The following is a 22,947-nucleotide window of genomic DNA, read 5'->3' as shown; positions in this document are numbered from 1 at the left end:
AAAGATGATCTGGGAGAGAGAGAGAGAGAGATTGACTGAGGTAGAATTAACTGAGCTGTAAATAGTAAATAACCAGTGGAAAGAGAGAATGCCAGGTCTAGAATCAGAAAACACTCATCTTCATGAGTTCAAATCTGACCTCACACGTTCACTAGCTATGTGACCCTGGGAGAGTCACTTAATTCTATTTGTCCCAGTTTCCTCATCTGTAAAATGAGCTGGAGAAGGAAATGGCAAACCATTCCAGTATCTCTGCTAAAAAAACCCCAAAGGGCATCATGAGAAGTGAGACATGACTGAACAACAAAAAGATGGCAAATGACAGAAGGAGAAGGGAATATCATGGGATATACATGATTTTCTTGAGTGAGGAGAAAGAGATGTTGGGAAGACCATAGATTTAGAACTACAAGGAATCTTTAGGCATCTAAATCCTACCTCATTTTACAGAGGAGGAAAAATGAAGCCAACAAAGTTGAAAGGACTCGTTCTATCAGGTCAAATTGGGATCAAGTTGGCATTAGAATTTGGGTCCTTTTCATTCTAAAGTCTGGAATATTTCTACAGCTCTATGCAGTCCTGAAACTAGTAATCAGGTAGCAATTTAACCTGGGAAATCTTAGTTACTGAATTTGGATGATAATAATAATAATAATGATAATAATATTTGTCCTTTATTTTTTAAGAAGACCAAGACATCAGGGAAGTAATGCCATGACAAGCACATGAATTGGATTTAAGTGAGGGGTGCTTGCAAAGTTACCAGCCTCACTTTCTCCTCACTTTCTGGGTCCAGTAACCAGACATGAATCAGGACCACTGGAGATGGTCCTGGATACAAGGCAATTTTTGTGTCAGAAGAGAGAAGGAAGCAGGGTTAAGAGAAACTTTGTAAAGGTAGAAATGTTAGGACTTGACCACTGATTGGAGGGGGAAGAAAGAATGAGGGGTCAAGGATGAATTCCAGGTAGTAGCCTGAGTGTCTGGGAGGATGATAATGCTCTCAATAGTAATAGGGATATTAGAAAAAGGGAAGGATTGGGGAGGAAAGACAATGAACTCAGTAAGATACCTATGGGGCAGCTAGGTATTGCAGTGGATAGAGTACTGGGTCCAAAGTCAAGAAGACTCAACTGCCCTAGTTCAAATCTGGCCTCAGATACTTAGTTGCAGTCTATGTGACACTGGAAAAGTCACTTCATCCTATTTGCCTCAGTTTCCTCATGTAGAATGAACTGGAGAAGAAAATGGCAAATTACTCCATTATCTTAGCCAAGAAAACCCTAAATGGGTTCACTAAGAGTTGACTATGATTGAAACAACTGAGCAACAATAACAACAAGATATCTATTGGACATCTAATTCAAGATATCCAATAGGCAGTTAAAGATGCAAAAAAAGTTAGGGCCGAGTAAATAGATAAGAATCATCTTCATAGAGATGATAATTGAATCCATGGAGTATAATGAGTTCAAGTGAAATAAAACAGAAGGATGAGAGAAGAAGGTCTACAACAAAGGTCTATAGGTCTCCCTTAGCAGTCTACATCTAAATGAAGATCCAGGAAAGAAAACCAATATAGGCTGGACAGATAGGTGGGAGGGACAGAATAGAGAAATGTCATGAAAACCTTAAGAGAAGAATATCAAAGAGGAGAGGATGATTAAGGGCTGCAGAGAGATCTAGAAAGGTGAGGATTGAGAAAACTCAGTCCTTTAGAGGAAAACAAGGTAGGCCTTATAGAATTACTGGTTCTCTGAATGAGAAGATCCCTCAGAGGTAACAATAACAACAATAATGAGAAGCAATAACAGTAATATCTAGTATTATAATATATATTATATAACATACATAATATATAATAATAATAATGATAGCTTTCCAGTTTGTAAAGCACTTTGTCTATGTTATCTCTTTTAGTTCTCACAAAAACCCTGTCTGGTAGATGTTATTATAATGTCCACTTAGCAGATAAGAAAACTGAGACTGAGAAGGATTAAGTCACTTGCTCAGTATCACATAGCCAGTAAATGTCTGAGGTAAAGTTTGAACTCTTCTTCCTTATGCCAAGTACAGTATTCTTTCTGCTATAGCACCCAGATCCCTAGGTCATCTAGTCACTGAACTAGTGACTAGGTGTTTGAACTAGTAACTGAATGTTTGAATGGTAGGGGGAAAAGTATAAATTGAGGTCCATTATATAGATGATCTATTCATGTTAAATATTCATAATTCAGGGAGTGCCAGTACTTTGAAATAATTAGATAATACTGCAGGTCTGACTTCATTTTCAAAAAACAAACAGAATTTACAATTTTTTTAAAAAAAGCAGTTTTAACATTTCAAGTCTACTTAATATTCTAAAATATGTTAATTTATATAAATGAGATGTAAATGGATGAAAAGATTACCATTCATTCATAGAATTATAGAGCTATAAGAGACCTTAGAAATCATCTGATATAATTCTATTTATTAATGTCTTTACAAAACACAAAAAACACTGCATTCGTTTCCTGGTTGTTTCAATTGTGTCTGACTCTTAGCGATCCCATTTGGAATTTTATTGACCAAGAGACTAGAGTGGTTTGCCCTTTCCATCTCTAGCTCATTTGACAATTGAAGAAACTGAGGCAAGCAGGGTTTAGTGACTTACTCAGGATCACACAGTCAAGATACAAACTCAGGAAGATTGGTCTTCTTGATTCCAGGTCCAGCCCTCCTATCCACTGTCCCATCTCGCTACCCCCAATTTCACCTTTCCTTATAACAGTTAAGATGACTGGTTATTAGGGAGAAATGTCAGAGGAAATAGGTTTGAAACCTGCCTCTATTTCTTTCTGTGTATTCTTGGACAAGTCACTTAATCTCTTCTGGGTCTCAATTTCCTCATCTGGAGTATGAAGGGATTGCAATGACTTGGAGACCTTTATGTTTCTTTCATATTCCATGTACACTTATAATCATGACACAATTGTATGTGTTTAGAGCATTTGAAACTCAACCACTCTCTCAAGAGGAGGAATGTGTTTTTTGTTTTCACATCCTATTGACTCTTGTCCATGTTCTTCTATAAATCTTCCATAGAATTGCCACTCAGAGTGCTGGAGGCCATATTCTAGTTTTTATATATACATTAATAGGACACTAGAGGAGTGCATCAGTTGCCCATCTCTTATTCTTTACTCTTCCTCACTACAATGACCAGAAAGTCTTTTTCATTCAAAAAATATCTTTGATGTAATGCTTTATGTGACTTTTTGCATTTAATTCATCATTAGTAAAATGATACAACAGATTTACATCCACCATGATGTCTCCATTGCCTTTGGGTGACTAGAAATTTTTATTTTTCTAGCCTACTATTTGGACTAAGTCCAAAGTTGAGTTCTATTTTGGACATGCTGAGTTTAAGATACCTCAGGAAAATTCATTTGAAAATGACTAATGAATAGATATTTCATGAATTAGGTTTGGATTTGGGGAGAGCAATTAGAGCTGAATATAGTCAAATTAAATTGACAAAAAAAATTTACTAAGTTCCTACCATGTACTAGGAGCTGTGCTAAATGTTGGTGATACAAAGAAAGGCAAAAACAATTCCAGCCTTTAAAGAGAGCTCAATGGTAATCAACTGTATAGAAATGATAATTGAACACATAGGAGTTGAAGCAGCCTACAAATCATATTATAGTGATAATGGAGGGTCCAGGACAGACCCTTGGAGTATACTCACAGTTTTTTTTTAGAAGCTGTCAAGTACTTTAATATGCAGGAATTCATTCCTGAAAACTAAATATAAATGCAGTATCCCTTTTGGATTATTGCCTCAGAGCACTGTTACTACATCGAGTTCTAAGGATAACTGTATATTGTGTACTCCTAACATTATAATTAGCTCATGAGCCCCCATGGGTGTATTACTCATTATCATTCAGCCACTAGATACAAGGCATTTGTTAATATGACATATTAAAAACAATAGCTACAAAACATCCTCCCCATAAATCTAGGGCACACTCTCCCACAAATACACACAATATCAATCAGAAGAGGAGTGCACTCAGAGTGCAATGGAAATGTGTCAAAAGTAACTAACTCACAAGTCTAAAACTGCAGAACCTGGACATGCTTTCTCTTTTTGTAGAGTCCTCACATCTTTCCTTGGAAAAACATCTCTATTGCAAAAGTTGCTCATCTGGATTCCCAGGGTCTCCTTTCCCTAGAGACTCTTTTCTTTGCTGTGGAGTACAACATTCCTTGAAGCTGTTTCTTCCCTCAACCATCTCTATATCTCTGTCTGGAGTGCATGTCTCAGATCCCCATTGGATGCAATGTACTGGTCAAATATCTCTCTGTTAAAGCTACATGGCAGATAATAGTGGAAAGGAGAGAAAAATACCTATCTCTCTCTTCAAGTGTTTTCTCTATAACAGCTCCTGACTAGAAATCTGCCTACTATTCAACTCTTAAAATTCCTCTAAGGCTTAGCTATTCAAAACCCCCAGAGTTTTTTTGCTCATTTGTTTACTCATCCAAGTACATTATTCCCTTCTCAGTCAGAGAGTTGATCTTACTCTATCAAGGGATCAAAGGTATTCCTACAGTAAAACATCATCATAATCTATGACTACGTTGACTCACCTGGAGGTAGGACCTTCTCTTACAGAATGGATTATTAATTTTTGAGTTTGAAAAAGTGATTAATTTTGGCTGTATTCCCTTACTCATAATTAAGATGCTGAAATTTCAAAGAGAAAAAATATTTTAAATGTTTTAGTCAATAGTCACATCAATTATTTTAATTATTAAAAGTATTATTGGAATCTGAATTAGTGAAGCTCTTCTTTGTATGAGCTTTCAGAATCACTAAAATACAATTTTCAGAATTTCCTAGAGCCTCCAATTCACCTAAAATGAGGGTGGAAAATGAGAATCAGAAACCTTAATAAGGATTTAAATTGGATCTGAATATCAGAACATCAAAATAACATGACTGTAAGTCAAAAATATTGGGAAGAGTTACAAAAATGTGATCTATTTGCAGAGTTATTGATCCTCTCCAAAATAATAACTTCCCTCAGAAAATCAGAACCAATTGGTTCAAGCTGCACAAAATATACCCTCCAATCAGCATTGTAATTCAGGATATGAAAACAATACCAGAAACAATTAAGACAAATTTAGTTGACTAGGAGGGCAAATGACTCAGCAATGAGTAGCTTAAAAGAAAGAGACTTGAGAGCTTAGACACCTGTGTGATTTGGGTCTCATACTTCTCCTCTTTAAGAAATACCTTATTAAGGATCTCTGAGCCTTAATCATCTTGGGGTAGAAAGGTGGCATAGTGACTAATAATTGGAAAAGAGGTAAAGAAGAAGAAACTCATAAGAAGAATTTCATTAGAACAGATTGAGAATTTCATTATGTGATAGAAGGTATGTGGTGGAATCAACATCTCAACTCCTCCCCTCATGCAAGTTATGCTAGTTTTTCCTTAAAATATGTTCAAATTTTGGTTGTCTTGGGGTGGAGGCTCAAGCTGTTGATATCATTTCTTGGTCACGTGGTCTTGAAACAGAAGCTCAAGGCACTATGTCTTTTTTTAAGCATCATGTTTAAATGATGAATCACAATGGACAACTTAGACAAGGGATATTCACTCAGCTGAATTACTTGAGGTGTTCTCTCCAGACCTCTTTTTATTATATACCATTCTGCAATAGTTAAGGATCTCCCTTTTTGTTAACTTTTGAATGTCTATGAGGTTCTCATTGATGAAAGGAAAAAAAGCATTTAAGAGCAGCTTGGATAGGATATTACCTCTAGAATCAGAAAAATCCATATTTATGAACTCAAATCTAGCTTCAGACACTAGGTGGCCCTGGGTAAGTCACTTAACCTTGTTTACCTCAATTTCCTCATCTATAAAAAGATCTGGAGAAGGAAATGGAAGACCACTTCCGTATCCTTGCTAAGAAAATCCCAAATGAAATCACAAAGAGTTGAACATGCATGAAAATGAATGAATAAAATGTTCTAGATACCTGATAAATATTACCTCATTGGATCAGCACAGCAACCATGGGAGATAAGTGCTATTACTATTACTCCCATTTCATACCTCTGGAAACTGAGGTTAAGTGTGTTTGCCAGGATCATGCAACTAGGAAGTCTGAGGTAAGATTTGAACTCAGGTCTTTCTGCCTCCAGGCCCAGAGTTCTATCCTCTGTGCCACCAAAGCACCTGCTTGGGTCATGCCCCAATCCAGAACAAAATGAGAGAGGAAGGATCCTGGACATCAGAACCTATTTGGAATTTAAACCCATCATAACTTGTAACTAGCATTTTTTTCTGGCACAATTACACACTTTTTCACTTACACTCCAATTGGCCTCCTTGCATTTCCCCTTAGATAACATTTGGTCTCCCATCTCTTCTTCTTTGTATAGACAGCCCCTGTTCCTAAAATGCTCCCTCCTCCAATCTACTGAGCCCCTAACAGGCTCAGCACAGAGATCTTTTTTGAAACCTCTTTGATTGTAAGATTACTTTGCATTTGTCTTGTATTTGTTTGTGTATTGTTTCCCCATGGAGGAATATAAACTATTTGAGGTCAAATTATCTTTTTTTGGTATATCTCTTTGAACAGCACTTAGAGCCAGATCCTGGGAACAGTACCTAGTGAATAAATGTGTATGGACTGAATTTAATATTGTTCTTCATTTTTCTGTCTCCCAAAGCACATAAAATAGCCTACTATGTTATAGGTATACAAAGTATTTTTTAGAATTTTTATTTAGAAATATGTAAGGACTATGAATTCTGAAATGTCCTAGACATATAATAATCATCCTGGTATCTTAGTCCCCTAAATAGAAGAAAACTGTGTTCTGATTTCCCTTAACATATACAGTATACCTTCAATCCTAGGGGCCTCTAAGTTACCTCTATGTCTGCTGACAAGAAATGTCTACAGAAGTCTAAGGAAGTTGGGAAAGTATTGAAACCTATTAGAGCATTCTGATGGAATTCATTGGAAACTTGGGAAACCTGAACCAAATTCAAGCCAATTTCTGGAGGATTTCTCAACACTAGAGTCCCATGGGGCGGCTAGATGGCACAGTGGATAAAGCACCAGCCCTGGAGTCAGGAGTACCTGGGTTCAAATCTGGTCTCAAACACTTAATAATTACCTAGCTGTGTGGCCTTGGGCAAGCCACTTAACCCCATTGCCTTGCAAAAACTAAATAAAAAAAACACTAGAGTCCCATAACCTCTAGGAGTCTAGGTTGAGGCCTGAGAAGATTCCACTTCAGGTATAAAAGTGATTGTTTTACTGTAAAACAAACGAACAAACAAAAAACAGGACCAGAAAGGCAAGAATCTCTTTGGAAATGAGGGAAGAAAAAAGCTTTCTTTTTGGAGGGGGGAATAGGGAAGGAGGGGAAAGGAAGGGAGGAAGGAAAAAAAAAAGGGAAAAAATAAATGTATATGATAATTTATTATATTTTTAAAAGGAATAGCAAGTTGTACATGATAGGTTTCATGTGCAATCATCTTATTTATTAAACTATGTTTTGGAAATACTTGTTTTATTCCATAAATTAAAAATAAAATAAATTTTTAAAAAAGAAGACTTTTTTTTTTCATGCTCCCTTCCTGTTCCTCTGAGGATCCTAATGGAGGTATGACAAGATACTTCAAGAGACTACCATAGGTATGATGGCACAAACTTGTATTCCCTGCTTCTGGAGGCCAATGTTGGTGGATCACTTCAGCTTGAGAGTCTTGAGTTGTTAGAGAGTTAAAGGTGTCCTCACCAAGTCTGGCATCAATATAGGAGAAGGGAGTAGTACCAAGTTGCCTAAAGAGGGAAAATCAGCCCAGGTCAGAAATGGAATCAGTCAAAACTTCTATGAAAAAGAAAGAGACAAAAGTAAGACTACTCAAAAGTGAGGCAGAGATAGCTATTATTTTCTTAAATAGAGACTACCGGCTTTCCACAAATTGATGACATCCACTTAACCAGTACTATAGTTGAACAAATGATACTTGTCCCAACCCAATGCTAGTGAAAATTGCCATAGTATGCCCCCTGCTATAGATCCCTTGTGAAAATTAAGGCAGAAGGCTTACATGTCAAAGGTAAAGAAGCACAGGTGGAGAGAATTCTAAGGAGAAATGTCAGTCTCTCCTACTATGTGTGTACTGAAGGTTGTTGTTCTTTGTCCTTTCTTGAAGAGGACCATAATATCATGGAAGTGACATGGAAATGAACTGGATTAAGTGAGGAAGGGCTAGTTGAAGGTTAATCTTCTGAATAATCTGCTTAAAACTATCAGTCATGGGAGCTGCTAGGTGATGATGTAGATAGAGCACTGGCCCTGGAGTTAGGAGGACCCTACTTCAAATATGACCTCAGACACTTGATACATACTAGCTGTGTAACCTTGGAAAAGTCACAACTCCACTGTGTTGCAAAAACAAAAAAATCAAAAAACTTTAGCCACTGAGATGAAAATATAGGAGATAAACTAATCTGGGAGGTTGCTGCCAGTGCTAGGGTGTGAACCAAAAATTATTTGCTTTAAAAGTTCTATTGTGCACTGGATTTCGGCTGAGTCTATGTACCTTTGCCAGAAGTCCATTACCATGATGTCAGGTCTTCACCTTGTGCCTGGTCTTACTTGATAAAATGAATTGAATATCAAATGACAACTGTGTGATATTGTCTACACTACTTTCATATGTTTTAGGACTGATCACAGAAAGTGAGTGAGTGCCTGAAGATTGCTTTGATATGCCAGTGTCATATATAAAAATATTTAATTATTTTATATATTTGTGTAGACTATAGGCTCCTTTATTAGATTATAAGCTCCTTGAGGACAGGGACTGTCTTTTGCTTATTTTTATTTTATCCCCAGTGTTTGGCATAATAGGCATACAACAAATGTTTATTGATTATTGCTTGATTATATTTATATTTTGAATATGTATATTTGTTTTAATTTATGTTTATGTATTTATCTTTATATGTGTACATATTTTATATATTTGTGTTTATATATTTGCATTTATGTGTATTATATATTTATATATTTTATATGTTTGTTTACATACAAATAAGCATATGTATGTATGTATATCACTTGTTGCCTGGTGCTCCTAAGCAGAGAGTAAAACCCATCATATAGTTGAACCTATTCTGCCTCCTTTGGGGAGTGACTCCATTATTTAAAAGTCCTATGACTAGGGTTCAGTGAAATATAACAAAGAAGAGGAAGTTTCTGGTAGGAAGGGAGTTTGGAGTTGAATATAGCAGGCTAACTCAGTTTGGCTGTATTTTAAGTTCAGTATTGGAATAGAATGATTTACTTCTGGAACATTTAGTAGTTAACAAAAGGAAGTTTGCTTAGCCATGGTAGAGGAAGTATATTCAGTGAGGGTACAGCACTGATGCAGATAACCATAACTTTCCTTCTCTGGTCCTTCTCATGGTCCTGAATGTCCCTCAGATGCTGGAGAAAGGTCAGGAGCCCCTGCCTCATTGGTGGCTGTCTTTTCTATCCAGGTAAACAGAGAGCTATATTAGCAGCTTGAACTTTAGTCCCCTGAACCAATCAAACTTTGAGAATTGTTTCCATGCCTTTTACAGAAAAAACTTACACTAACCCATATGGGTTAAACTTTATATAATAACACACTCTGGTAGTTATTCCCAAAGTTTATGATAGATATATATATATATATATATACATATATATATATATATATGTATATATATATATATATTTTTTTTTTTTAGGTTTTTGCAAGGCAATGGGGTTAAGTGATTTGCCCAAGGCCACACAGCTAGATAATTTTTAAGTGTCTGATTTGTATTTGAACTCAGGTCCTCTTGACTCCAGAGCCAGTGTTCTATTCACTGTACCACCTAGCTGCCCCTAAATTCTTTTTTTGGTTTTTGCAAAGCAATGGGGTTAAGTGACTTGCTCAAGGTCACACAGCTAGGTAATTTTTAAGTGTTTGAGGCTGGATTTGAACTCAGACTCCAGGGCCAGTGCTCTATCCACTGCACCACCTAGCTGCCTCAGTTATTCCCAAAGTTGATTCTGATTAGCCAAGGTCAGTTACACAGGAAACACTTAGTAAACCATTGGATGCCTAGAGAGGGAAGAACTAGCCCAGGTCAGAAATGGAGTAGGTCAAAACTTCTGAGAAAAAGAGACAGATAAAAAAGACTCCCCATATATGAGGCAGAGAATTGATGACATCTACATAGTCAGTACTATGGTTGAAAAAATATTTGTCCCAAACCAATGCCAGTGGCAATTACCACACCCATACCCTCTGCTATAGATCTCTTGTGGAAATAAGGGTAGAAGGCTTGCATGGTAAATCCACACTAGCCACACACCTTAGACTAGTCCAGCCACTCAAAAGAGAAGCAGATCTAGTGGATAGAAGGTAATGCATTCTCTCAGAACCAGAAAGTCCCGAGCATTTATGTAGCTCTTTGCTCAATGAGAGCAAAACCCATCAGGCACAATGCTGAGATGTTTCTTGTTTTGAGTAAGATCAGAGTAGAGGCTAGCTGTAATACCTGATGGCTGAACAGACAAGATTTATTTATATTTTAAGAAGGATAATCTCATTACTTTAAAATAAAAGAATATAATGGGAGTCTTTAAAAGCAAATCAGACTATGATTTAAAAGCAAATTAGTCTATGAGCTACAGTAGTTATTTCCAAAAAATCACTCAGTCCTCCACTTGTATTTCTTACAAATGTTATAAATTTACAAGATTGACTCTTGCCAGGAGAGTCAGACCACTATCACCACTTCACTATTACCTTCTCTCAGAGATCTTTTTAGATATAAACCAGGATCCTGGGGGAAAAGAAGTTTTCTCAGACCCCTAGCTTTGCTCTATTTTTTTTTAAGTTTTTGCAAGGCAAATGGTGTTAAGTGGCTTGCCCAGGGCCACACAGCTATGTAATCATTAAGTATCTGAGACCGGATTTGAACCCAGGTACTCCTGACTCCAGGGCTGGTGCTTTATCCACTACACCACCTAGCCGCCCCTGCTATGACTATTATTAAGGGGAACAATTGCTGTGGAGAATGACCCACCTTCCGCATCATACCAGCACCAACAGCTGATTAATTACTACTGATGTGCAGATAAGCTCAAGAACCCTGGAAATGGCAGCCCCTCCCACCTTCCCATTCTAATGTATTATTCCAAGTCACCATCATCCTATTAGGCAACCTTAGTGGAGAGGAGACCTGGCAACTGCTTCTTCAGGTTTTAAAGCCCTTAGATCTTGGGTAAACACAGCACCTGAAGATTCAGAAAAGAAAGTTCTTAACACCAAAGTCCAAGGCACTCTCAGAAACTTGAATATCAGAAGTATTATTTGTTTAGTCCGAATGACATTAAAGAAAAGGCATTGCCATCTTGTTTGCTGCTACATCCTAAGGACCATGTAACCTTTCCATTCCATTTCCAGCTGAAATCTCCTAAATATATTCTCATGCCCATCAAAGTTTGAGCTTAGTCAATCAGTTACTAAGTATTTATTAATCATCTACTACGTGTTAAGAGAAAAGATATTGAACTCCAAAGGAGCTAGGGTAACACAGTGGATAGAGTCTGTAGTCCTGAAGTCAGGAGGACCTGAGTTCAAATCCTGATCAGACATTTAATAACTTGTGACCCTGGGCAAGTCACTTAAACCTGTTTGCCTCAGTCTCCATTATCTGTAAAATGAGTTAGAAAAGAAAATAGTAAAAACACTTCAATATTTTCTTTGTCAAGAAAACCTCAAATAGGGTCATGAAGAACTGGACACTACTAAACAACAACAAAAGGAACTTACAGTCTTATGGGTAAGACAACATACAAACAACTAGATAAAAACAAAATATATACAGGACAAATTGGAAATAATCAATAGAGGAAAGACACTAATATTAAGGGTGATCAGTAAAAGCTTCTGGTAGAAGATAGGGGTTTCAAGCTGGGATTTGAAGGAAACTAAGGAATTCAGGAAGCAAAAATGAGAAAGAGGAAGAGAATTTCAGCAATAGAGAACAGCCAGGAAATGCATCTAAAGTTAATAGATGGAGCATTTTCTTCAAAGAACAGCAAGAAGGATTGGGCCAGTGTAACATAAGTTATGTGAGGATGGGAGCAGTAGAGGTATCAGGATAATAGAAAAGTACAAGGGAGTCATGTTTTATTTTTTCCTCCCTTTCTATTTATTTGTTTATTTATTTATTTATTTTTCCAACAACATGTAATGGTAATTTTCAACAATTCTTTTTTGCAAGGTTTTGAGTTTTACATTTTTCTCCTTCCCTTCACTTTCTCCCTGACAGAAAGCAATGTAATATGGGCTATATATCTATAACCATGCTAAACATAAACCCATATTAATCAAGTTGTGAAAGAAGACTCACATCCAAAAGGAAGAAGAAAATGAGAGAGGAAAAACTGATATAATTTATAAGACAACTTTTTAAAACACTGAAGATGGTAAACTTTGATCTGCATTTAAATTCCAGATTTCCTTCTCTGAATGGTATTCTCCATCACAAGTCTTTTAGTATTGTTTTTGATTATCCTACTGCTGAAGTGATCAAGTCCACCATAGTTGATCATCAGCCGTTGTTATGTTTAGTGTGTATAATGTTCTTCTGGTTCTGCTCACTTCATTCAGCATGAGTGCAAGCAAGTCTTTTTAGGCTATTCTGAAGTCCTGTCCCTCACTATTTTTTATAGAATAATGTTCCATTACATTCATATACCAGAGTTTGTTCAGTCCTTCCCTAATTGATGGGCATCCCCATGAAGGACTTTTAAAGTTAAACAGAGAATTATAAATTTGACCCTATAATTAATAGGGGACCAATGGATATTATTGAATGGGGGATGACATGGTCAGTCCTGTGCTTTAGAACAATAATTTTGAGACTTGAAAAAAAACTGGAGTGGGAAAGACTTGAGTCAGGGAGGATCAACCAAGCAAACTATTGCAATACTCTAGGTAAGAGGTGATGACATTATGCATTAGGGTGGTGGTAGTACCAAAGGAGAGAAGGGAATACTTGTTAGAGATGTTTTTATAGCTGTTCAATCGTTTTTAGTCATATCTGACTCTGTGACCCCACTTTCTTGGCAAAGGCACTAGAGAGATTTACCATTTTCTCCTCTAGCTCATTTTCTGGATGAAGAAACTGAGACAAATCAGGGTTAAGTGATTTGCTCAGTCACACAACTAGTAAGTTAAATTTGAACTCAGGAAGATGAGTCTAACTCTAGACTCAGAACTCTATCCATTGTACCACCTAGCTACTATACCAGAGATGTTACAAAGGCAAAATTTGACAGGACTTGTCATAGATTGTATATGGGGGATGAGAGAAGTAAAGAGTTGGGAGTGATTAAGAGATTGATGGCATCCTTAAAATAATTGGAAAGTTCCTGAGAAGGGAAAACTTCAGTTTTAGACATGTTAAGATGCCTATGGGACATACCTTTTTAGATGTCTAATCAGCAGCCAGCTGGATATGTGAGCCTAAAAATCAGGAGTGAGGTTAGGGCTGGATAAGTAGATTTGAGAACTGCCTGCATAAAGATGACAATTGACTCACTGGAGGTGATGAGACCACCAAGTAAAATAATATATAGAGAGAAGAGAGGCCCAGGATAGAGACTTGAAGATATTCACCTTTAGTGGAAGTGACCTAGATAAAAATTCAGCAGAACAGATTAAGAAGTGATTAGATGGGTAGTAAAAGGCCTAGTAGGGGCAGGTAGGTTGCACAGTGGATAGAGCACCAGCCCTGGAGTCAGGAGTACCCGAATTCAAATCCAGCCTCAGACACTTAAGAAATTACCAAGCTGTGTGGCCTTGGGCAAGTCACTTAACCCCATTGCCTTGCAAAAAAAAAAAAAGAAAAGCGCCTAGTATAGGGTAGTGTCATGAAATGTAGAGAGAACATTGTACAAGGAAATATAATGATCAGCAGTACAAAAGTCTGCAGAGAGGTCAAGAAGGATGAGAATTGAGAAAAATTCATTAAATTTAGCAGTTAAGAGATCATGGTTTACTCAGAGAGAACAGTTTTAGTTCAGAATGAGGTTGGAAGACAATTTGTGGTGTTAAGAAGAAAATGAAGAAATATAGTATGACAGTTAGTGGAGATCTAGTCACTGGGGTGGGGGTGAGCATGGACATGTATGGAGGCTTCCTCATGTGGGAGAGGGGTGAATAAGAAGGTAGCTGCAGAAATCATCTGAGTTATATGAGATGAGGAAGGGGGAAAAGAGGGATCTCTCAGCAAATCACCTTAAATTTGTTCAGTGAAATGAGGCAAGTTTTCAGCAGAGAGGGTGGGAGGAGGAGAGACATAAAAGATTTGAAAAGATGTAAAGACATGAAAAGTTTTGGGAAAACCACTATAATGAGTGGGACAGTGAACCAATTAGGAAAGTGTAAAAGGATTGCCTTGCTAATGAGTGCCAATTTATGTTAGTGGATCTAGAGAGAAGAATTTTTTTGATTTTCTCCAACTTCATTCAGCTACATATGAAGAGTAGTCAAGGTAGCAGATGGTGGGAATAATCTAAAACTGAGGTTTAGCAAGACAAGATCATTGATATTAAAAGGGCACAAAGAACTGCAAAGAAGAGGACAGTATGGAGCTGAACTGGTTTACAAAGGAGTCCATAATGGAAAGAGTAGTGGAGAGCCACTACAGGGGTGTTAGCTTAGGAAAGACCTTAGGAGTAGAGGGATTAGCCACCACAGAAAGTACCAAGAATAAAAGAACTTCACAGTTTGTGAATATAGTAGCATTACTTCTTGAGAAGAAAGATTCTCTTGCTTTTCTATGTGTATTCCAAGTGTTTAGGACAATGCTATACAGAATAAGTGCCCAACAAATTCTTTTTCATTCATTTATTGAAAAAAAAGGCTTAGTGATCTGCAGAAAGGCTTATAAGAAGTCTTTTCCTCTTTGACTTCTTTCATTGTTAACTCTGAAATATGTGTGTGTGTGTGTGTGTGTGTGTGTATTAGTTTTTTTGCAAGGCAATGGGGTTAAGTGACTTGCCCAAGGCCACACAGCTAGGTAATTATTAAGTGTTTCAGGTCAGATTTGAACTCCTGACTCCAGGGCTGGTGCTCTATCCACTGCACCACCTAGCTGCCCCTGAAATATATTTTCTAACTTATTTTTCCCTCTATTGTCTCTGTATCCACGGTTATAATTAGATAGATAAATGTTGTCTTGATTTGAAGGTCACAAATTCTTTGTTGGTGTTCTTTCATTCACTGCAATAGATTGCAATTGTCTTCACAGTGTTCTGTTTTATTTTTGCTTATCATGAGATCTAACTGGTGAAATGACCAAGTACCAATGAAATGATACTTGGGGTACTTTTTTTGCTTTGGGCTATGTATTGAATCCTACTTAACTTTTTCATTTGCCTTTCCAAAGAGAACCCATGAAGCAGCCTTCTATTTAAACTGAAAAAATTTTTATATCTTTTCATTGAATTTATAACAAGAATTCATATATTGATATGATTTACTTTCTCTGTGATAAATCACTTCAAAACCAAGAGTTAAATTAATGTTTATGGATAGACTATTGAATTCACCATGCACTTATTTAATACTTGTAATGTCTCTTGAACTGTGCTAGCTATTAAAGATATAAAAACAAAAATGTTTATCATTTTTGCCCCATTCCACTAAAAATTGTTAAAATTAAAAATTTATTTAATTCTTAATAACTTGGTACCATTTCTCATAGCTTCGCTAACTCAGCAGAAACATCAAGGCAGAGTTGGGAGGCAATATTGACCAGGTAAATCAAATGCCTTTCATTCCATAGTCATTATTGAGGAGAGAAATCATTGGGAAGAGAGGGTTCACGTTTCCCATCATTATTTTCAACATCTGATGACCAATTACCACCAATAAGCAGATAGGAGCAGCATCTTCCTGCATACTAGTACTGCTTCCAGCCCAAGTTTCATAGTTATCATCCAGGAATAGAAGTCCTATGGAGTTGGAACCTGGCAACTACTCCTACAGGTGATATAAAACTACAGCTATTGAAGACCCAGAAAAGAAAGTTCCTTGCAAAAATGCTTTGACATCAGAAAATGATATGATTTTATCAGTGGAAATAGCACTAAAGAACCTAAAGGACAATGGAATCTTTTTCTGATTTGTAGTTGAAACCTTCAATATATATTGTCTCCTCTATTAGAATATGATTTTTTTGATTTCAGGGGCTTGCTTTTTTAATTTGTATACACAATCTTCAACACAGATTTTGCACATAGTAAGAGTTTAATAATTTTTTTTAAAAGTAATAAATGTTTTATTCATTCATCCCCCTGCCCACCACACACACACCCAGAAGGGAATTATATGAAAGTTGGTACTATTTAGAATTAGAATTTTTCTTTGTTCATTGTCAGCCATTACTGAAGAGTGACCAATCTACTGGTGATTAGACTTTCTTTGTGTACCTGTTCTGGCCCTCAAGAGTATATGAGGTTGTTCTTGAGTTTTATCCATGTTTAGTTGCATTTTTATTTATTTTGTTAAACATTTCTCAATTACAACTTTGTCTGGTTCAGACTATTTGGGAGTTTTGGAAGTCCTAATTACCTCTACCTATTATGAAATATTTGGAGTGGAATTTTCATTGAGGTTGTGGCAAAATTGGGGCAAAAACCCAGGTTTCTGATCCCTAATCCAGTGTATACATTTCATAAAAACTCAGTTAATGTAACCTTAACTAAATGTAAATGATGAATAAGTCATAATTTGTATTGGGGGCAGTCACTCTATCATATTATTTTGGTTAATAAATTCCAAAAATGTAAAGATTGTTTTAGTTAAAACTTTGATTCTTCTTCATTACCTAATATAATACCTTACATACAATCTACATTTAATAACTGTTCATTTAATGTTTTGTTGAATTTTAAAATAGTACAACATGACCAACCAAGAGGCATGGGATACACAGCAGGGCAACATTTTACATTTAAATCTAAGACCACTATATAGAAATTCAAGTATAGCTAGTGTCAGGCCTGGAATTAGAAAGACTCATTTTCTTGGGTTCAAATCTGTCCTCAGATATTTACTAGCTGTGTGACCCTGGGTAAGTCACTAAACCTGTTTCCCTCAATTTCTTCATCTGTAAAATGAGCTAGAGAAAAAAAAATGACAAGCCACTGTGGTTTCTTTGCCAAGAAAAATCCCAAATGGGATCATGAAGAGTCAGATACAACTGAAATGACTAAAGAACAAGAAACATATAAAAATTCAGCAGAGTAAATGATTTACAAAGTAAAACACCCATGGGGGGGAAAGTGGGTTTAAGAATACATATTGCTCAAGTTTTGACATGCAGTTGGATGGACATCCCATTGAATTGGTCCCTCAGAACATCAATAATGACAGCACAATGAGCCAGCCTCCAAATTGAATAAGGGAATGAAAGGAGGCTGAATTGCATTTTAGATATTGTGCAGTGCTTTGGGGCATCCTCAGCTGTGTCCTAAGACAAAAACTCATCTATTCAAGACCAGTATTCTTTCTCAGTAATGCTACATGGTTATGAATCATGGTGAGTAATAATCTCCAACAAATCAAAATTGTACGTTAACTCAAAGATTAAAAGAGAGATGTATGGTAGTTTATTGTTTGTTTGGTACCATGGTAGTGGTTTATTGTTATTTTTTGCTTTCAGTATATGGTCCTTTCCTTTTCCCCCTTCATATTTTTTTTTAGATTACAATATCTTTTATGTCACTTTTTTTTTTTTTTTTGCACAAGTCACCAAAGGATCACAGGATTAGATCTGAGAGGAACAAAGATCACCTGGGAGGCAGCAGTAGAAAAAAGTAGCAGATTTGAAATTGAAAGGATCTGGGTTCAAATTCCAGATTTTCTCCTTGATATCTGTAACCTTAAGAAAAGCCATTTTTATTTTCTTAAGTCTTTACTGTTTAATAGTTTCAGTCTTGTGACCTCTTTTGTAGTTTTCTTCTTGAGCTTACTGGAGTGGTTGACCATTTCCTTCTCCAGTTCGTTTTATAGATGAGGGAACTGAAGCAAACAGTTAATTGACTTCCCTAGGGTCAGACAACATGTAAGTGTTTGAGGTCACATTTGAATTCAGGTCTTCCTGACTCTACACCTGGAGTTCTATCAATTGAGAGTCACTTAGCTGCTCAGAACCCTTAACCTGGTAAAATGAGGCAGTTGGTGACATAGCTCCTAAATTCCTAGTTTCCAATTTATGATTTTATATTCTAGTCAGTGAGACAACAAACAATCTGACTTCTTCCCCTAACTTCCTCTATTCCTTTTTTAGTTCTTTTTATGTGCTATCTTCACCAATTAGAATGTAAGTACATAGTTTTCAGGGACTATCTTTCTGCTTGTATTTGTACTCTTAGCCCTTAGCCCGCAGTACTTGGGAAATAGTAACATTTACATAAATGCACAGAAAAAATATAGAATAAATTTTTAAAATGTCCAAATTTTAAATTAATTTTTAAAAAATCAGAACATTTGGAAAAGTAGTATTCAGAATTTATGTACTTTTAAAGAAGCAAGCAGTATGAAATGGAGATTCATGATTTCATACAGAATCCCTTTTTGTATTCTGCTGTGTGGAAGGAAATTTTTTTAATATTTAAGTTCATAATGAAAATGTTTTAAAAATTATTTTTTACAATTATCTTTCTTCCACTGAGGTCCTCCTATAATGCTTCATTCTGGCGTGGAGTGACAGTGGAAGGTTGGAGCAAGAGCCAATTGTTAAAAATTTCAGAATGAACCTGTTTAGTTTGGGAATTAGCAAGTAGCACAAATCAGGGCTTGATTTATTGTTGTGCTGATTGTCTAGATTTAAAGTGAGAGAGGGAATGTTAGTTGTACAGATTAAACTTAAAAGTGTGTAATTGTACATTCCCAACCCCCCCACCCCAGAGCTGATTGTTAAACATTTACTATCATGACCTTGCCCTCAGCTCACAAATGCAATGCCGGTGGGATTAAAAACTCTTCCAGGTTCTAGAAATCTAGAAAGGCTTTGAGTATACTCTTGGAAAAAGACTGTCTATTTTTTAAAGATCAACCTAATTAAGTACTGAGAAGGTAATCATCAACATCATAATGACTAGCATTGATAGCTTTAAGGTTTGCAGAGCATTTACTTGTATTATGTTATTTGATCCTCATTACAAACTTGTAAGAAAGGTGCATTTATTACCCACATTTTACAAATGAAGAAAGTGACATTGATAGGAGTCAAATGACTTATCCAGGATCACATAGTTTTTCAGTGAGTAAATCAAGATCTTAATCTAGGGCTTTCTGACTTCAAATCTAACACTCTATTCCATTGTACCACTTTGTCCATGGCAAGGAATGAAAAAATAAAATAAAATATAAGATCATCCCCAGTCCTATGTGGTCCCTTTTTGTTTCTGACTATGGCAATTTTGTGAAAAAGTTTAAAGAGGGCAATTAGAATAAAAAATTTTAAATTCATCTATAAATATTACTTTAGATACTAGTTCTCTAAATGTGAATCACTTGTCCAATGACCAATGAGTTGACATACAGTTATTAAAGGTACCAAATCATATGAATCTTGCCATTTCCATTATAAATGAAACTAGAAGAATAAAGAAAGTTCCAGTAAAGTGATAGAACTAGGCAAAGATTCTCCTTGGAGAGGCATTACTATCACTACCACTACCACTACCACTACCACTACCACTACCACTACCACTACCACTACCACTACCACTACCACTACCACTATTACTATTACTACTATTATATCACTACCATTGGGACCACTACCATTATTACTCCTACTATTATTATTATTACTACTCCTACTTTGACTACTACTACCACCACCACCACCACTACTACTACTACCACTACCACCTACACCACCACAATTCATCTTCAACTCTACTGTTAGCAGAAGCAATAACAGTTAGGATTTATAGATTTGAGATTTCTTTAAGATTCTCAGAGCTTTTCACAAATATCACCCCATCTTATCCACATAGCAACCCTATAAGGTAAATACTATTATTATTATTCTAATTTTATAAATGAGGATGCTGAGGCAGATGGAGAATAAGATTCTTACCCAGGGTCACATAACTAATAAGTGGCAGAAGCCAGATTTGAAAAGAGGTCTTCTTGACTCTAATTGTAGTGTTCTAGCTACCTTGGTTTGATGGATTTGGTCTAGTCATGAATCTAAGGACAAGAAGAAATATAATTTCTTGGGACATTTGCCCATTTCATATTGCATTGTTCGTGATAAATATTTTTTAAAATATCACCATAAAATATAATAGAAGCTTCTGTAGTTGGAGAGATTAGAGGGTAGAATTTGAGAGTGGAAGCAGCTGCCACATTAAATCAACATGCTTCTCAGTGACAAAGGTGGTCAAAAAGGATAATGAAAAAAAATTTGGAAAATGTAATTCATGTGTAGGAAACAAGAGAGACTACTAGTTTGTAAATTACACAAAATCCTTACAACCAAGCATCATCAATACTTGCTTCAAGAATTGTCTGGCAGCACTCTATGTGATAATCGCCAAATAACAAAACATGTGTATTTATGGGAAAGTGAGTCTTAGGAAGTAAATTTTGGGCACCTTTTCTGGCAATTATTTTTCTCCTCTATGTTAGTAAAGAGCTACTGACTTATAGTAAGGTAGCTAGGTGATATGGTGGATAGAATGCTGGACCTTGAATCTGTAAGACGTGAGTTCAAATTTGGTTTTAGATAATTAGCTGTGTGACCTTGGGCAAGTCACTTAATCCTGTTTGCCTCAGTATCTTTGCCAATAAAACCCCAAATGACATCATGAAGAGTCAGATATGACTGAAATTATTTCACAACAACTGACATTAGTAAATGAGGCATGATATGCTTGGAACTTAAATACTTACTAAAGGTGTAATGATGATTGATGAAAGGAGGCAGAGGAGAAGAGAGAAGAGGAGCAATATTAAAGAATCCCTTGAACGTCTGTGAGTTCCCATATTTTACAGAAACACTGGACCCAGTGCATGCAGGAGGCCCTGAATGTGTCAAGGACAAAGCCCCCACCTGCCACATCCCACCCTGAGTTGACATAATTTTTTGCTTACACTTCAAGCTGAACTCCTTGTATGTTAAGAAAGGCATCAGTCAATGCACTAGGCTGAGAAATTGCTTGTGCTACTAGGACCCTTGTAGATAAACAAACCATCTTATCTGGGGTTTAGCAGTTCCCAAGGAAAAAGAATGAAGCTTTTGCCATTCCCTTGCTCCTCCCCTTCAGGAAGGGTTTTTGTCTTTATCCCTCCTTTATTGTGCCATTCCCCTCCCATGCCATGCCCCTCTTTAGGTGGAGATCTGTTTTTTTTTTCCTCCTTCCTTTTTTTCTTCTGTTATAAAAATGCAAACTTTTGTATGGAGCATGACTGCTCTGGGTTCCACATGCATGTCCATTTCTCTTGTAATAAACTTGGTTTTCTTAATGGACTTGCTCCTTCCATCAATGCAATAATCAGGGACAATTTTAGGGAATCTGTGACTGAGACTACCATCTGTATCCAGAGAAAGAACTGTGGAATTAAAACAAAGACCAAAGACAATTACCTTCAATTTTAAAAAAAAGTTGTCTTATGTACTACATAATTTTACTATCTCTAATATTTTACTTTTTCTTCAAGGATGTATATTTTTTTCTCTCAACACATTCAATTCTGATCATTAGCATGTAAACAATGTAAAGATTATCTGACTGCTTTCTGTGGGGGAAAAATTGTAAAATTTAAAATCTTGCAAAAAATGATAGGTAGAAACTACTATTGTATATAATTGAAAACAAATAAAATATTTTTTAAAAAGAAACAGATTAAAACATGGAAAAAATAAACTTGATTTTCCCTTAAGTTTTGTGAAATTGTGATTTTCTGTGGACAGTATGAGCAATTTAAATTTACAGAATAATAGTAGTGAGGCACACATGTAGGGAATATGAATTCCAAGCTAACTCACAAACACCTTATTCAGATGGTACTGAAGAGTCTGGAAGCCTTTTCTCTCTCTGAATCTCAATTCTTTATCTCTCTTTTCTGCCTGCTGCCTAGGGTCCTGCACCTTGAAGCTGCTTCCAACTTTGGATTTCTATGCATCTGATTGGTATGTTTTTGCTTCCGTACCTGAGCCTAAAACCCTTTCTCAAACTCATTTTCCAACTATTGGATGAGATGTTTATTTTTCTGGATTATAGTCAGGCTGCTGGTACCATGACTGGATTGGGACTGGAGTGGGTGGGGTAGGAATAAAGAAGGGCTATGCCGTCTTCCACCTAGGAATTACCTAAACTTTTCTAGGATTTAGCTATGTAAATACCTGCAAATACATACCTAATTTTTATTCAGCCAATGAGATTGTTCTCTTTAATTCAATAAGAGAATTATTATGTTCGCACATTGCAAAAGGATCACCAAGTGTGATCATTTTATTAGTATTAGTAAATTTGATCTAGACCCTTTGATTATGAGATTGCATTGATTAAATCAAGTCTCAGAACCTTGCAAAGCCTCAAAAATGCGATCCATCATCGTTTTAAAAAGCTCTGCCCTACTATTTACAAAGTAAAAAAAAGAAAAAAAAAGAAAAACAAAATGTATGAAAAATCCATATTGGGATAACAAAGTGGCACAGTGGATAGAACAACTGCCCTGGAGTCAAGAGGACCCAAGTTCAAATTGGGTCTCAGACACTTAACAATTACCTGGCTGTGTGACCTTGGGCAAGTCACCTGATCCCATTGCCTTGCAAAAACAACAACAAAAAA

The 22,947-nt window shown here is 36.3% G+C and overlaps 1 long non-coding RNA gene across 1 annotated transcript in view; it reads left to right on the top strand.

The window, feature by feature from the left end:
* LOC141507081 (uncharacterized) overlaps positions 1-22,284 on the top strand; it is a 58,072-nt gene extending 35,788 nt beyond the window's left edge. Inside the window, exon 5 of the long non-coding RNA XR_012474070.1 lies at positions 22,235-22,284. This is a non-coding gene — a long non-coding RNA (uncharacterized LOC141507081). The remainder of the gene's footprint in view (positions 1-22,234) is intronic.
* The last annotated feature ends 663 nt before the right edge of the window (positions 22,285-22,947 follow it).

Source organism: Macrotis lagotis, chromosome 1, assembly GCF_037893015.1.
Source record: "Macrotis lagotis isolate mMagLag1 chromosome 1, bilby.v1.9.chrom.fasta, whole genome shotgun sequence".
Taxonomy (NCBI): domain Eukaryota; kingdom Metazoa; phylum Chordata; class Mammalia; order Peramelemorphia; family Peramelidae; genus Macrotis; species Macrotis lagotis.
The sequence above is the reverse complement of the archived record's forward strand: the minus strand, read 5'-3'. Positions and strand labels throughout refer to the sequence as shown.